At 43.5% G+C, this 17,651-nt stretch overlaps 1 protein-coding gene across 1 annotated transcript in view; it reads right to left on the reverse strand.

Moving 5' to 3' along the window:
- The window catches only part of UBXN7 (UBX domain protein 7), a 1,098,848-nt gene that overhangs the window by 535,803 nt on the left and 545,394 nt on the right, over nt 1-17,651 (reverse strand). The gene's annotated exons all lie outside the window — the stretch shown is intronic.

A 17,651-nucleotide genomic window follows, 5' to 3' on the forward strand; every position in this document is an offset into this window, starting at 1 on the left:
CATAGATAAGGTAGTGGATGTGTAAACCTTTTTGCCCCATCTCTCTAATGACCTAGCTTCCCTGTTGGAGGGCAATGGATTTTTAGAGGTGGAGGCTGAAACTCCTTTAGGCCCCTGTGAAATAGTTTCCAAATCAGCAGTATGGGCCCTGAATAAATGGGAATGAGTTTCTGGGACCCTGTAATACCTGTCTGGCTTGGCTGGAGCAGGAGGAAGAGAATCAGGGGTAGCACTAGAGTCAGAATATAAATCATCCAGAACATCAAGCACAGGAGGAATAGCTAAGGGCCTGTGCTGGGGCTTCTTAAGGAAAGTCCGAAGGTGTTTCCTAGAATCAGAATATTTCTGACCCTGCCACTTGAAATGTTCCCTCATGGTGTGCAGAACTTCCCCAAAAGAAATATCCTCAGGAGGGGAGGCCGAGGGGATGGAATCTTCTGCATCCGAGTCCTCATAGGTCTGGAAGAGCTCTTCCTGGCTATCAGAGTGGACAGAGCCCTCATAATCTTCCTCTGAAGGAATAGGGTCAGAGGGTTCAACCCGGGGCCTTTTATCAGAAGGAGGCTGGGATCCTCTCTCAGGATGGGCCTGTGAACCTCTAATCATGAAAATTAAATCAGCAGCCATGGACATAATTTGTGTCTCTGGAGTAGGCTGAGGTAAGGATTTAGAAGAAATATGCTTTGTTTTGCTGGCTGCCTTAGCCCTAGTGTAGGCCTTAATAGACATGGCCATAGGAGGCCTGGCAGCTCCACGTGCAGGAGTGACCTTGTCTACAGCAATGGTCTCAGGCATTTCCTCGGTTTCGGTATCCGGAGGAAAATCAATAACTGGCGGAGTGATGTCCGGAATCGGAGTCGTCGGTAATGCGGTGTCTTCGGTTCGGAGCGGTGGAGAGACCGTCTCAGAGGGAACCGGAGCATTCGCGCTAGGTTTTGGCGTGGAGTCGGTGGTAGACGCAGGCCGAGGATGTCGGTCCCGGTCTTTTCGCTTTTTGGGAGTTTGCGATGTCGGAAGATCCGACGGCATGGTGTAAGCAAATTTATCGGCGAAAAAATCTTCAGCGAACTCTGCCCGGCGCCTGAGAGTGCGCTTGTTGAAGCAAGCACAGGCTACACAGGCCGAGACGTCGTGGTCTGGGCCCAGGCAAGGAAGACAGTAAGAGTGGAAATCCTTATGAGGTATTTGTTTACCACAAGAAAGACAATTGTTAACTTTTTCAGTAATTTCTGACATCGGCTGAGGCAAGAAAAGGTCCCCAACGGGGTACTTAGCTTTTTTGATGACTTCGGTATCGATGAATACAGGAGCTGACCGACCGGCACTTGCAAACTGCTTCTGCTTCGGGCACCGCGTGGCAAGAAAGACTGAAGAAAATGGCGTCGGCTGATGCTTATATACTCCAGCCGCTCCGACGTCGGAGAGAAATGCGACATCAGCCGACGTCGGACCCAGACTTTGGAATCCGGCCGACCGAGGGCTGCCTGAGGCAGGACAACCCACATGTTATGACTGCAGTTGCATTCTTGAAGGACATCAGTGGAAGCATGGAGGTGCTTAGGAGAAATGGCAGTGGAATTTTTAACCAGATTGTTTAATGAAATTTTGGAAAATCAGAGGATGCCTGAGGAGTGGAGAAAAAGTGTTTTGGTACCTATCTTTAAGAATAAGGGTAATGTGCAGAGCTGCAGTAACTACAGAGGGATAAAACTGATCAGTCACAGCTTGAAGTTATGGGAAAGAGTAGTGGAAACAAGGTTAAGAAGGGAGGTGATGATTAGTGATCAGCAGTATGGTTTCATGCCAGGAAAGAGCACTACAGATGCAATATTTGCTCTGAGAGTGTTGTTGGAGAAATACGGAGAAGGTCAGAAGGAGTTGCATTGTGTCTTTGTGGACTTAGAGAAAGCATATGGCAGGGTGCCTAGAGAGGAGTTGTGGCACTGTATGAGGAAGTCGGGAGTGGCAGAGAAGTATGTAAGAGTGGTACATGATATGTACAAGGGTAGTGTGACATTGGTGAGGACTGCGCTGGGAGCGACAGATACATTTAAGGTGGAGGTGGGATTACATCAAGGATCAGCTCTGAGCCCTTTCTTATTTGCAGTGGTGATGGACAGGTTGACAGATAAGATTAGATAGGAGGCCCCGTGGACTATGATGTTTGCAGATGACATTGTGATATGCAGTGAGAGTAGGGACCAGGTTGAGGAGACCCTGGAGAGGTGGAGATATCCTTTAGAGAGGAGAGGAATGAAGGTCAGCAGGGCTAAAACAGAATATATGTGTGTAAATGAGAGGGAGGGTAGAGGAATGGTGAGGATTCAGGGAGTAGAGTTGATAAAGGTGGATGAGTTTAAGTACTTGGGCTCAACAGTTCAGAGTAATGGTGAGTGTGGAAGAGAGGTGAAGAAGAGAGTACAGGCAGGGTGGAATGGGTGGAGAAGAGTGTCAGGAGTGATTTGTGACAGACGGGTACCAATAGGAGTGAAAGGGAAGGTCTACAAGAGGGTAGTGAGACCAGCTATATTATATGGGTTGGAGATGGTAGCATTGAGAAAAAGGCAGGAGTCAGAGCTGGATGTGGCAGAGTTAAAGATGTTAAGATCTGTACTGGGTGTGACTAGGATGGACAGGATTACGAATCAGTATATTAGAGGGTCAGCTCAGGTTGGACAGTTTAGAGACAAAGCAAGAGAAGTGAGATTGCGTTGATTTGGACGTGCTGAGGAGGGATGCTGGGTATATTGGGAAAAGGATGCTAAGGATGGAGCTGCCAGGTAAGAAGAAAAGAGGAAGGCCTAAGATAAGGTTTATGGATGTGGTGAGAGAGGACATGCAGGCGATTGGTGTGAAAGAGCATGATGCAGAGAACAGGAAGAAATGGAAACAGATGATCTGCTGTGGCGACCCCTAACGGGAACAGCTGAAAGATGGTGCTATGCTCTTTCTTTATTTTTATCCCTAAGGGAAGAACAGTAATTAGATTTTAAAGTGTTTTATTAAAGTGTTTTTTAACATATTTTTAATATACCTACAATTAAAACAAGTTAATGATTAGGGAAATGTATGAGATTTGAATTATTAGTATTATTTAACTTGGGATTTTAGCATTTTTAAGGAAATTTATGTACTTTTTTAAATTAATTTCAATTCATCTTGAACTGTGATGTAAAATGATTGGTTAACTGAGTACTACTTTATTTTAAATGTTATATAAATACACCCACCCTGCAATATGGTTCATACTACTGAAGAAGTTGGTGACGAAAACGTTGTGTTGAATACGTTATTTTGGAGTGTTTTCCTTGTTTCTTTAACAGCCTTTCAGTTTGTTTGGTGATGTTCCTATTGAGGTGGTTGGATCAATAAAGTATCTTTTACTTTCCGGGACCAGGATTTATTTGTACTTGGGACAGCAGTTGTTTTTTGCTAACAGCTGAAAGAAGATGATGATGATGTTGGGCTCCTAAAGTTCTTGGCACTCTTCTCACCATGCATTTCTCTTGTTAATATTTTGTCAGCATTACTCTCAGACATACCAATTTATGTGCTAGCAATCTGCATGTATGCCTGTTTATTTTGTAAAAGCCAAGTCAAGCTCTCAGTTACTTTTAAATTATTCTGAATTTGGTCATTTACATTTTATTTTAACAGTAAGGACGTTTTTCCAATATTTTGGGCTGTTGTGGTGCCTAGAAAAGTCATTGGACTGCATCTATATTTCAATCTCATATGTTTTAAATAAGCAGTTACTAGTATCCCTATTGAAGTTTTAACAAAGTTAGTGTTTTACTTATAGTTGCTCTCTACCATTTATAAAAAGTGATTCTTGGGTTGTGATGGGCAGTCAAGCACTCATTTTACAACAGTAATGCAGCCTGTTGCCTTACATCAAATTCTTACCTTACTTAAGCTCTTTAAGCATCTCACTGAAAGGCTCTTCTCTAATTGCACTTCTCATCCCAAATTAATTTGCTTTACTGGTCCCTTTTGCTATCATTGTGCCCTAGTTTTTTTCACTCCTATTTTGATCATCTCACTTACTCTCTTTCTCCCTGCATGCCCGTGCAATTGCTCTAAGCAGAGGTTTTCACTCTTGGCTACATCCCCATTCCTTCTTTCTGTGTATACACTCCCATTCTTATACATTCCCTTCTCTATCTCTGTTTCTTAACACACCACTGTACTGCAGAAGAATACTACTATATGTTCACATTTGTCCTCTACCTGTAAGTTTTTCCTGCTTTAAATCTCTGATACACAGCCTTTTCTCTTTGTATCTTTGGACAGACTCAGTCTATTTGGATGCAGAATCTTGGTTTCTCTCTGTTACACTGTACTTGCACAAGAGATATCAAAAACACTTCACATTTTTGTTTTTGTGCACATAGAGGGAAAGCCCCTCTCTGATGCACACTGCTTCGCTTCAACCCCCACCCCAACTTCCCACACAAGCTGGCATCATTTAAATATTACTTGCCTACACATACCTACAACCTCCACCTTTAACTGGCACAACTACTATATCCAACTACTTTACTAATCACTTTGCCTTTTAAGTCATACTTCCAACTGCAACTGCCCATTTGGGCTATATGAAGCTTAGCCAGTTACCCCATGTGAGAATCAAACCCTGCACCTTGTGTCTTTAAGGTAAACACCTTAACCATTATGTCATCCTCCCACCCATCTATAATCATGCTGGCAGTAAAGTATTACCATTTTCTTACTACTTTCCCACTAACTCTCTAATCTACCTTTTTTAACTGACTCATTACTAACTTTAAGAATACTCATTCTCTTCTTACTACAACCTGCATGACAGAAAATTTAATGGTCTAGGAGATAGGCAGATCACTTTACTTCCATATATCCCTCTACATACACAACCAATGTGGAAAATAGGATGCATTACATTTATTTTAGATCCTTTTCCATAAACAACCTATCTGACAGGCTGTGCTTCACTCACCTTTAGATCACTTTCCATATACAGTTTAGGTGGCAGATAGGTTGTGCTTTGTTTGTCTTTAGATCCGTTTTCATACACAGCCTCGGCGGCAGATAGGCTGCGTTTTACTTATCTTCAGATCCCTGCCTGATAGAGTCTAGGTGCTGCACTCCATTTACTTTCTATTCCTGTCAATATGCACCTTGTAGCTGGGGGCTAGGCTGTTTACTGTGTCTCCTTATTGAATCTAATTTATAATATTCTGCCTGTGTGTTAGACGGGTATATGTTCCACTTTTTTAATCTCACCTGTGTAATGTCTTGAAAAGAAATTCACTACTTAAATGTCAAGTTATGGAAAGATCTGGGCACTTGCAGTTATCAATCTACTATATCTAGCAAACCCACCTTTTCAAATGCATACTTGCATTGGGGTAGTTGTAATCTGCAACACCAAAAACTGGGGTTAATTAAAGGGCAAATGATCAGGTTATCTCATATTATTTCTGTGGATCAACTGTTCATTGAGAAATTAAATGTTTTAAAAAACGTGTTTTGTAATTGAGGTTATCCTGCATTTTTAGTGGACAAAATTACCTTTGAAGTATGTGAAGGTAAGAATACTACCTACCAGCCTAATTTTAGAAGCAGCAAACTCATAATGTTGTGTAACAGCAAAAATGAAGACTGAAATTTTTCTTTCATAACGCATTTAATAATGATGCATACAAATTGTGTAAGACTGTAAAAAATAACTGGAGTAAATTAGCAATGGAATGGTTTAATAAGAAACCAGGTCATATACCCAACTATACATTTAGAAGAGGTACGTTTTTAAAAGAATATTTTGAGAGTTCTAAATTACAGCAGAGGTACAGATCAGGTAGAAAGGCAAAATGCGACACACATGGACAGTGTCGATATATTTTTGACATCACTAGTACTACAGTGGTTCTGATATTTAAACATGGTACTGAGCACAAGTTAATTAGTTCTGATAAAGTTTGTGTATTAGACAAAAATGTTCAGCTTTTAACATGACAATAAAAAAATACATGTGTATTTACTTACACTTTTTGGGATTCTTTCTACAGATTACCATTTCGAAACATTGGCTGGTTTTCCTTAATAAAAATACTTTTTAAAATAAAATGAAGGAATGGCAAGACAAGAAAAGGAACATTCTTCTATATGAGTGTTGGGGAGGCTGCAAGTCTTGCATAAAGAAAAGGAATGCAGAAAAGACAATAAAGGTACAGAAGCATGCATAAGTGGTCAAGATTTCTTAGGGAGATCATCAATAAACTGCCAAACACAGCATAAATGCCAAAAAAGCAGAAAGAGGAAAGGTTATGTGCAAAGTTTGGCTGCATAGTCATGGATTTATTTATTCATGCATGTACAAATGCAGGGAATTAAATTATGGGCGGCATCAGGAATATTTGGATATAACTGTCTAACTGATATTAAAGCTGATAAGACATTGTACAGGTTCATAGGTGATCACTAGGCTAATGACTCCAAGGGAACTTTCTGAGCCAAGCCATGCTTCTCGAATGAATCTGGCAAAATAACCCTAGGGTATCAAAACAACGGTGGGTGGTGTTGTGTGTGTGTGTGTGTGTATACATATATATATATATATATATATATATATATATATATATAGGCTTGGTCATGGGTGGTCAAGCATTTACAGGCTATTTCTGTACACTAGAGACACAAGTGCCAGACCAGGGGTAATCCCCATACACTGATCTATGTCATGTATGAATTGTACTTAGGAAGAACTCTGTTTCATATGCATAGGAAGCCTATTCCAAAGAAGGTTTAAACCCTAAGATACAACTGCCTCTCAAACGTCTCATTTATGCTGCAGACGAGGTTCAAGTCCCTGGATCAGATAATTCTGATGCCATTTATTTTGTGGATGTGCAACAGGTCTGTCAGAGCAGAAAGTACAGTTTTGTACCTACCATAAATGTAGATGTCCGAGAGGTATGCATCTGCAGTCCTAACATATGGGTTGTCCTGCCTCAGGCAGCCCCTCGGTCGGCCGGATTCCAAAGTCTGGGTCTGGCCTCGGCTGATGTCGCACTTCACCCGACGTCATAGCTGCTGTTAATTGGGTATAAAGGCATCAGCCGACGCCATTTTCCTCAGTGTTTCTTGCCCCAGATGCCAGGTGCCCTCTAGGAAGGCTAAATTTGGATAAATGCAAATGATTCCAAACAGTAGAGAGCAAACAATATAAACATGTATATACAAACAAATACACCATAATAGATTCCCCCAGCTAGCTACAAGATGGGCAAATACCCTAGGAGTACCACAGAGGGGAAGGAGGGTGGGTAATCCTGACTGCAGATGCATACCTCTCGGACATCTACATTTATGGTAGGTACAAAACTGTACTATGTCCTTCAAGGATGCATCTGCAGTCCTAACATATGGATGGAATACCATAGCCAAACTGGGGGAGGAGGCACTAAGATGATTATGGTGTAGCTAAGATCCCTTGCAAAACAGCAGTTGCAAAACCTGCTAGGGATCTGGAGTATAAAGGTAGATTATAATGCTTGGCAAATGTATGCACGGAGCTCCAAGTAGCAGCTTCTAAAATGTCTTTGGTAGCCACTCCTCGTAGGAAAGCTGTAGTAGTGGCTGTAGCCCTTGTGGAGTGAGGTCTGATGTTTTCTGGAGATGTCTTTCCATGAAAAGAGTAACAAAATCTAATGCAATTTCCTATCCATTTTGAGATTGTCTGTTTTGAAATTGCTCTTCCTTCCATTCCTGTTGCATATGCTACCAGAAGCTGGTCAGTTTTTCTGTTGGTCTTGGTTCTGTCCAGATAGTAGCGCAATTGCCTGTGCACATCCAAGGTATGTAGTAATCTTTCCCCCCTGTTCTGTGGGTTGGGGAAGAATGTTGGTAGGTGGATTGCTTGGTTCAATGATACCCCGGAGACCACTTTTGGCATAAAAGTAGGGTTAGTTCTCAAGGACACTCTATCCTGATGGAAGATAAGGAAGGGCTGTAATGCCATTAATGCCTGTAATTCAGAAACCCTTCTTGCTGAAGTGATTGCAAGCAGGAAAGCAGTTTTCCAAGATAAGAACTGTAATTCTGCTGATGCTGCTGGTTGAAAGGGGAAGTGTTAACTTTTCCAGCACAAAGTTAAGGTCCCATGTAGGCAAAGGTGGCTTCCTTGGAGGCTTTACATTTTTAATTCCTCTCAGAAACTGCCTGAGTAGAGGATGAGAGAAGACTGGAGGATCCATGTTGTATTCTGCTGAAATTGCTGATGCATGAATCTTAATGGAGGAGTAAGACAGGCCATTGTGGAAAAGTTCTGCTAGGTATTCCAGGATGTTAGCTATGTTTGCTAATGATACATTTTCTCCTTTTGCTGCACTCCAAATGAGGTATCTTTTCCATTTGGCTGAATAAGTCTTCCTTGTGGAGGGTCTGCGAGCCTCCAGGATAATGTCTTTAACCCTCTGAGATAAATCTGGGTTATTTTGCTTTATGTAATATTCCAAGCAGCTAGCTGTAGTGTTTTCAAGTTTGGATGTAGGATCTTGTAGTTGTTCTGTGTTAGCAGTAAAGGAACTAGAGGTAGAGGCCATGCGTGTGTCCGAGACATGCTCCTCAGTAGCGGAAACCAATGCTGCCTCGGCCAGTCTGGAGCTATCAGGATGATCCTTTGTTGATCTTCTTTGATCTTCAGTAGCACTTTGTGCATCAAAGGAAGAGGTGGGAATGCATATGCTGTCAGGTTTTCCCAACTGAAGGATAGGGAGTCCACCTTCCAAGCAAGTGGGTGGTATGTCCTTGTGCAGAATTTCCTCAATTGGTGGTTGTATGGGGATGCGAACAGGTCTATTTCTGGTAGTCCCCATTTCTTTGTAATGGTTTTGAAGATGTCCGGATGCAGCATCCATTCGTGGGCATCCATGGTAGTTCTGCTTAAGGTGTCTGCTAGTATATTTTCTTTTCCTGGCACAAATTTGGCCTGGAGTTGAATGTTGAGGTTCAGGGCCACATTCCACAGGTCCATTGCCATCCGGCATAGAGGGTATGAGTGCGTGCCTCCCTGTTTGTTGATATACCACATGACTGTGGTGTTGTCCGTCCTTATCAGCAAATGACCCTGTTGAAGAAAAGGTCTGAATGTCTGAAGTGCCTGTTTCACTGCCAGCATCTCTTTTTGATTTATGTGTAGGTTCAGCTGGTCTTGTGTCCATAGGCCTTGTATACACTTGTCCACCATGTGTGCCCCCCAACCGAGGTCTGAGGCATCCGTGGTGATAGTCTGGCTTGGGTGAGGCTTGTGGAAAGGCAGTCCTCTGTTCAACAGACAGGCCTGAGCCCACCACAGGAATTCTTGCTTCAGGCATGGAATTATTGGAATCTGGGCTTCTAGACTGTGCTTGTGTTGAGACCATAAATTCCTTAGGTACCATTGCAACTTCCTCATATGCAGTCTGGCATGTGGAATCAATATTATACAGGATGCCATGTAACCCAGGGCTTGCAGGACTTTCCTTGCTGTAAGCTGGTTCTGTGTTGTTAATGCCATGAAATAGAGTGGTAGTTGCTTTTGCTTTTCTGCTGTGAGAAATGCCATCTGATTTGAAGTGTCCAGTTCTGCACCCAAGAATGTTATCCTTTGGGATGGTACCAGCCTTGACCTTTTCATGTTGACTGTGTATCCCAGGGCTTGCAGTAGTTGTATAACCTTTTCCAAATCTTTTGTTAATTTGGTCTTGTTGTCCGCTTGTATTAGGCAGTCGTCCAGGTATGGATAAATCTGAATTCCCTGAAGCCTGCAATGAGCAATTACTGATGCCAGGCATTTCGTGAATACTCTGGGCGCAGTAGATAAGCCAAAGGGCAATGCTGAGAATTGATAATGCTCTGATCCTGCAAGAAATCTGAGGTATCTTCTGCAATCTGGTCGTATAGGGACGTGCAGGTATGCCACCTTGAGATCTAGAGTCACCAGCCAAGACTCCTTGCCCAGCATGGGAAGAAGTTGCTGTAGGGTCAGCATTTTGAATTTTGGAACAATGAGATATGTGTTCAGAGCGGACAGGTCGAGAATAGGTCTCCATTGGTTTTCTTTCCTTGGTACCAGGAAAAGTCTGGAGTAAAATCCTTGTCCTTGTTCCATAGACAGTACCTTTTCTATAGCTCTCATCCTTAGTAAGTGGTTGATTTGTCCTAGAGCGTTTGTTTTTTGGTTTGGTGGTAGGTTTGGCATTCCTCTCTTTTTTGGTAGAGTGTGAAAGTGAAACCTGTAGCCTTTGTCTATTGTCTGTAAAATCCATTTGTCTCCTATAATGTAATGCCAGTTTACGGAAAATAAGGCTAGCTTTCCGCCTAAGGGTGCTTCCAGTTGTTCCCTGGTAGGCGGTATCAGAGTCAAGTCATTGTGTCTGTCCTGTGGAAGTGGTAGTAGCTGGATCTGTGGCAGTACTTCTCTGGTTGTTAGGCTGCCACTGACGTCCCCTGTAGGCACCTCTGGATTGGCCTCTGCCTCTTGGGTGCCTATTTCTGCCCCTCTGTGCTCTGGAGGTGTCTGGAAAGGACCAATTCTTCGAAGGCCAATTTCTACTAAACCTCGGAGGCTGGACCTGTAAGAAATCCTTGACTGTTTGGACAGATTTTGCTTTTTCTTCCACCTTCTTTAGCACTTGCTGTGCAGGGGAGCCAAACAAACTTTGTTTCTCCATGGGAGCATCTAAGAGCTTTGACTTTACATGGTCTGGTAAGGATTGCTCTTTTAACCATGCATGCCTTCTGATCACTGTACCAGTCATAGCTGATCTAAAGGAAGCCTCCAGTGCATCATAGCCACATTTTAAGGAATGATTACTGACCTGCTGAGTGTTATGTACCAAATCCTGAAGGGTCTTACGGTCTATAGGTTCAGGAGAGGACAGTTTTTTATTTAGCTGGTCTAACAAAAATTCCTGATACTGAATCATGTGGAATTGACAGTTTAAGGCCCTAGCCGAAAGAGTAGCAGAAGTATAAACTTTTTTACCCCATCTCTCTAATGCCCTAGATTCTCTTTCAGATGGGAGGGGGTTTTTGGCAGAGGCAGCTGCTACAGCTTTGGGGCCCTGTGAAATAGTTTCAGGATCTGCTATAGGAGCCTTATACAAGTGAAAGTGTGTGTCCGGGACCCTGTAATATCTGTCGGGCTTAGCAGGGGCCGGGGGTAGAGAGTCATGCATCATTAAATGCATCATCCACAACTGTTAGTACTGGAGGAATGGCTAAAGGCCTGTGCTGTGGTAAATGTAAAAAGGTCCTTAGCCTTTTCCTTGAATCTGAAAAGTCCTGGTCCTGCCATTGAAATTGCTCTCTCATAGCATGCAGGGTTTCCCCAAAAGAAAATTCCTCAGTAGGAGAGGCAGAAGGGATGGAGTCTTCTGCATCAGAGTCCTCTCATATGGAGAATAAGGGCCTTCTGGAGGATTTGAGTTTTCTGAATCATCCGAGGAATAATCAGTTGAAACTGGCTCAGGGGGCTCTGCTCTAGGCCTCTTCTCTGGAGGGGGTTGAGAGGCCCTGTCAGGGTGAGGTTGGGATCCCCTGATCAAGGAAATGAGATCCTCAGCCAGGCTGAGCATTTGGGAACTAGAGGTAGGCCTGTGTGAGGGGATTTTAGCAGGCAAGGCCTTAGAAGTTTTAGCTGCTTTAGCCCTGGAAAAAGCCTTGATAGACATAGATGCAGGGGGCCTAGCAGCTCCACGTGCAGGAGTAGATATGTCTAAAGGAATAGTATCAGATAAATCCTGGGAACCTGCTACAGCAGGGGAAATTTCAGTAGCAGATTCAGCCATGCTGTGTGAGGCCTCGGCTATAGGAGGTATGCTTTCGGCCGAAGGAAGAACCGTGGACTCGGTTTCAGCCGAAACCGAGACACTCATGTTGGCTTAACCGTAGTTTCGCCGAAACCGCGGACCGCGAGTGTCGGTCCTTTTCCTTACGCTTTTAGCTAATTGTGAAGTCGGAGTCTCCGACGGCATTTTGTAAGCAAAAGCGGAGCCGAAAAACTCCTCTGCAAACTCCGACCGACGTCTAAGTGTCCTTCGGTTGAAGGAAGCACAGGCTAGACAAGCTGCTACGTCGTGGTCTGGGCCTAAACAAGGAAGGCAGTAAGAGTGGAAATCCTTATGAGGTATTTGTTTCCCACAAGTTAAACAGTTATTTACTTTTTCCGACATCGGCTGAGGCAAGAAAGAGTCCCCAACGGGGTACTTAGCTTTTTAGAAGTCTTCGGTAGTAGAAATCTCTGGATCTGACCGACCGGCACTTGCGAACCACTTCTGCTTCGCGGCAAGAAAGACTGAGGAAAATGGCGTCGGCTGATGCCTTTATACCCAATTAACAGCAGCTATGACGTCGGGTGAAGTGCGACATCAGCCGAGGCCAGACCCAGACTTTGGAATCCGGCCGACCGAGGGGCTGCCTGAGGCAGGACAACCCATATGTTAGGACTGCAGATGCATCCTTGAAGGACATTCAGGGGATGCTTCATAGGCCAGACATAGATTAACACTCAGCAGTCTGTAGGAGATGGAGATAAGGCTTTCAGGTGGTATGCACTGCAGATGTTGTTTATGTTCTATATTCTGTGTGGAACCTATGTTACCACTCCAGTTTTTGCAGACGCCTTGTCTGTAACATGGCGATGGAGATGTCATACTTAATGATGGGTCTGATGAAAGCAGAGTGCAGCGTAAAGTACAGTTGTGTACACTTACCATAAATGTAGATGTTTGACTGTATTCACTGTTGCAGTCCTTACTTATGGGTTATCCGGCCCTCTATCGGCCCGAGTACCAAAGGTAAAGGGATATGACGTCGGCTGCCATCGGTTGCATTGGACGTCAGTGTCCCTAATACAAAAGGAGGCAGCCGACGTCACTTCCTCAGTCTTTCTTGTCACAAATGTCAGAAGCCCCCAAAAAACGCAAGGCGTTAGAGAAATATAAATAATCCTTGGTAAAGCAAACCAAATAAAATCTGCACCTTAGCAAGGGAGAGCAGAGGAAAACCAAAACAAAAGGAAGGAGGGAGGGAAACCAGGACTGCAACAGTGAGTACACTCGAACATCTACATTTATGGTAAGTGTACACAACTGTACTATATTTGTGTTTCACTGTTGCAGTCATTACTTATAGATTGATTACCAAAGCCCAGGGAAGAGGGAGGAGGCAACAAAGCAATCATGGATTGGAGAGGATTCCCTGCAGAACAGCAGTGGCAAACCCTGCCCTAGCTCTAGAAAACAAAGGCAAATTATAGTGCTTTGTTAAAGTATGTACAGAAGACCATGTGGCGGCCTCTAAAATATCTTTAGTAGCGACACCCCTTAAAAAGGCTGCAGAAGTAGAGGCTGCTCTTGTGGAGTGGGTCCTCATACTCTGAGGAGGAACCTTACCATGAAAGGAATAACAGAAAGAAAGAAATACAATGTGCATTCCATTTAGAAATGGTTTGCTTAGAAATAGCTTTGCCCTGAGCTCCAGGAGCAAAACTGACAAAAACATTTTCGAAGGTCCTTAGTCTTATCCAGGTAAAAACTGAGCTGTCTGTGTACATCAAGAGAATGCAGGATCTTTTCCCCTCTATTTTGTGGATTAGGAAAGAAGGTAGGAAGGTGAATGGACTGGTTAAGAGTCAAGCTAGAAAAGTACAGTTGTGTACCTACCATAAATGTAGATGTTCGAGTGTATTCACTGTTGCAGTCATTACACTTGGGTTATCCTGCCGTCAGGCAGTCCTGCAGTCGGCCAGAGTCCCAAAGTCTTGGTCCGGCGTCTGTTGCCATCATCTCTTCCCTAACGTCAATGCGCCGGGGGTATAAAAGTTGCAACTGACGCCATTTTCTTCATTTTTTCTTACCCCAGATGTCAGGTGCCCCCCAGATAGGAAGGCTGGAAAGACAAAAATATGCCAAAAAACATGGATATATTACAATAAACATTTCCTTCATCTACAAGCAAATACACAACATAGGTTGTATAGAGTTGAGAAGTACCGAAAAAGTCCCAGCAATAAAAAGGGGGATGGTGGGTGGGTAACCTGGACTGCAACAGTGAATACACTCGAACATCTACATTTATGGTAGGTACACAACGGTACTATGTTCATCGTGTTTCACTGTTGCAGTCATTACACTTGGGTAGAATCCCAAAGCTGAGGCAGGGTGGCTGGGTCTAGATTGGATTTGGCGAAGCTAACAAGCCCTGCAGAACTGCAGTGGCAAAGCCTGCTCTGGATTTGGAATAGAGAGGGAGGTGGTAGTAGTTGGTAAAAGTGTGCACTGAGCTCCAGGTTGCAGCTTCTAATATGTCTTTGGTTGGTACCCCTCTGAAAAAAGCTGCTGAAGTGGCTGCTGCTCTAGTAGAATGAGGCCTAATGCCCTTAGGCACAGATTTGCCATGTTGTGCATAACAGAAGCGGATGCAGTGTCCTATCCATTTGGAGAATGTCTGCTTTGTAATAGGTTTTCCTTGTGATCCTGCAGCACATGCTACAAACAGTTGCTCAGATTTTCTGAAGGCTTTTGTTTTGTCCAAGTAGAATCATAGCTGCCTGTGTATATCCAAAGAGTGCAGAAGTCTTTCCCCTTTATTCTGGGGATTTGGGTAGAAAGTAGGCAAATGAATAGTTTGGTTTAAGGCCACATTGGAGACCACTTTTGGCATGAATGTTGGGTTCGTCCTTAGAAAAACCCTGTCCTGGTGAAAAATGAGGTAAGGTTCCACAGCCATCAGTGCCTGTAACTCTGAAACTCTTCTTGCTGAAGTTATTGCTAGAAGCAGAGCAGTTTTCCATGACAAGAATTTTAGATCAGCTATGCTGGCTGGTTCAAAAGGAGGCAGTGTTAGCGTTTCTAAAGCAAAATTGAGGTCCCAAGTAGGTACTGGTGCTCTCCTAGGGGGTCTTATATTCTTCGCCCCTCTGAGGTACTGTCAGAGGATGTGAAAAAAATAGGAGGATCCGTATTGTAATGAGCTGAAATGGCAGAGGCATGGATCTTAATAGAAGAAAAAGATAGGCCTTTGTCCAACATCTCAGTCAGGTATTGTAAAATCTGAGGCAGTTTAGGTACCAGTGGGTCGAGCCCTTGTGCTTGGTTCCAAGCACACAATCTCTTCCATTTTGCCGCATAAGATTTCCTAGTGCTGGGTCTCCTGGCTTTCAAAATTACATCCATAACCACTTTAGAGAGAGGTGCAGTCTGAGAGGCTACATTATCTGCCATGTTGCCAGGTTTAAGGTTCTGAGTTGACTGTGCAGAATCTGATTGTTTTGCTGTGTCAGAAGATGAGGGATTTGAGATTGAGGCCAAGGCGGTCCTTGGGACAAAATCTTTAGGATTGGGTATCAGTGCTGGCGTGGCCAGTCTGGTGCAATCAGGATAATTTTTGGCCTCTCTTGTCTGACTTTTAGAAGCACCTTGGTGAGAAGAGGCATCGGAGGGAAGGCATAGACTGACAGGCGTTTCCAGTTGAAAGATAGAGCATCAACTTTTCATGCTTGAGAGTGATAAGTCCTTGCGCAAAATTTCTGTAATTGGCAATTGTGAGGGGATGCAAAAAGATCTATGTCTGGGTGTCCCCATTCCTTTGTTATCATGCTGAACACTTGTGGATTTACCATTCATTCGTGAGGATCCATGAGATTTCTGCATAGTTCGTCTGCCAGTGTATTTTTTGTTCCTGGCAGGAATTGTGCTTGCAGATGTACCTGGTAAGTCAGTGCTGTGTTCCATAAAGTCATGGCATGTCTGCATAGGGGGTAGGAGTGTGTGCCCCCTTGCTTATGTACCACATAACTGTGGTATTGTCTGTCTTTATTAATAATTGTCCTGGATGTATTAGGTCCTTGAAGGCTGTCAGGGCATTCTGTACAGCTAGCATCTCTTTTTGATTGATGTGAAGATGCATTTGTTCCTTGGGCCACGTGACCTGAATACATTTTCCTGCCATGTGTGCTCCCCAGGTGTAATCCGATGCATCCGTTGTTATTGTCTGCCTGGCTGTAGGTAAGGTGAAAGGCTGTCCCTTGTTGTGGTGACAGGCCTGGGACCACCATCGAATCTCCTGTTGTAGGCAGGGAATCAAGGTTATGATTGTCTCTAGGCTGTGACAATGCTGAGTCCAAACACTTTTTAGATACCATTGTAGTTTCCTCATATGCAGTTTGGCATATGGAATTAGTAGAATGCAAGATTCCATGAAACGCAGGGCCTGCAGAATTTTTCTTGCAGGGAGCTGGGTCTTTGTTGCCATCATTTGAAAGTAATGAGTCAGTTGCATTTGTTTGTCTGGCGTGAGATAAGCCATCTGGGTAGTTGTATTTAAGCTTGCACCCAGGAATATTATTTCTTGCAAGGGCACTAGTTTTGATTTCTTTTTGTTTACTGTGTACCCTAGGTAAATTAGTAATCTTTTTACAAATGCCAGGTGCTTTAGAAGAATGTCCTTGCTCTCTGCTTGAATAAGGCAGTCATCCAAGTAGGGTTATATTTGAATTTCTTTTTGTCTGCAAAATTCAATTACTGGTGCCAGGCATTTTGTGAATACCCTGGGCGCAGTAGATAAGCCAAAGGGCAGTGCAGAGAATTGGTAATGCATTGAGCCTGCTATAAAAATCTGAGGTATCTTCTGCATGATTGTCTGATTGGGACGTGCAGGTATGCCTCCTTGAGATCCAAAGTAACTAGCCAAGCCTCTTTGCCCAGCATGGGCAAGAGTTGTTGTAGTGTTAACATTTTGAATTTTGGAACATCTGGGAAAGTATTTAGGATTGACAGGTCCAGTATTGGTCTCCATGCTTTGTCCTTTCTGGGTACTAGGAAACGTTGTGAGTAAAATCCTTGGCCCTGTTCTTCTTGTGGAACATTTTGAATAGCTCCCATGTCCATAAGAGCTGCAATCTGTTTTTGTGCCTCTGCCCATTGGTTTTGTGGCAGGTTTGGCATACCTTTTGGTTTTGGAAGCGTGTGGAAGTGGAACCTGTACCCTTGAGAAACTATATTCAACACCCATTGGTCTTGGGTGATCATGTGCCAATTTTTTGAGAAAAGTGCTAGCTTTCCCCCTAGGGGTGCTGTCAACTGGTAACAGCTTGGCATTTGGAGAGGGAAGTCATTGTGACCATTTCCTATAAGGTTGTGATTTGTCTTCTCCTCATTTGGGGGCTGAAGCACCCCATTGTTTAGGTCTATAGGAGCCTTGGGGCTGAGATCTGCCTCTTGGGCATCTGTATCTGCCTCTTTGTGGACTGTCTGACACTGGAAAGGACCAATTTTTTGAAGGCCAGTTTCTGCTAAACCTAGGTGGCTGAACCTGTAAGAAATCTTTCACAGTTTGCATTGACTTTGCTTTATCCTCCATTTTCTTTAACACCTCTTCTGCCTTAACACCAAACAAAATATCATGCTGTAGTGGAGCATGCAATAATTTCATTTTAACATGGTCAGGTAAACTTTGATCTTTCAACCAAGCATGTCTACGAATAACTGAGCCTGTACCTGCGGCTCTACAAGAAGCCTCTAATGAATCAAAACCACATTGCAGAGCATGCTTTCCCACTTGTTCAACTGCATGCAATAAATCCTGCATTTCTTTACTGTCAGGATCGTCTATATTTGTAACCATTTTTA

This window comes from Protopterus annectens, chromosome 4.part1 (assembly GCF_019279795.1).
Source record: "Protopterus annectens isolate FY-2018-M chromosome 4.part1, PAN1.0, whole genome shotgun sequence".
Taxonomy (NCBI): Eukaryota; Metazoa; Chordata; order Ceratodontiformes; family Protopteridae; genus Protopterus; species Protopterus annectens.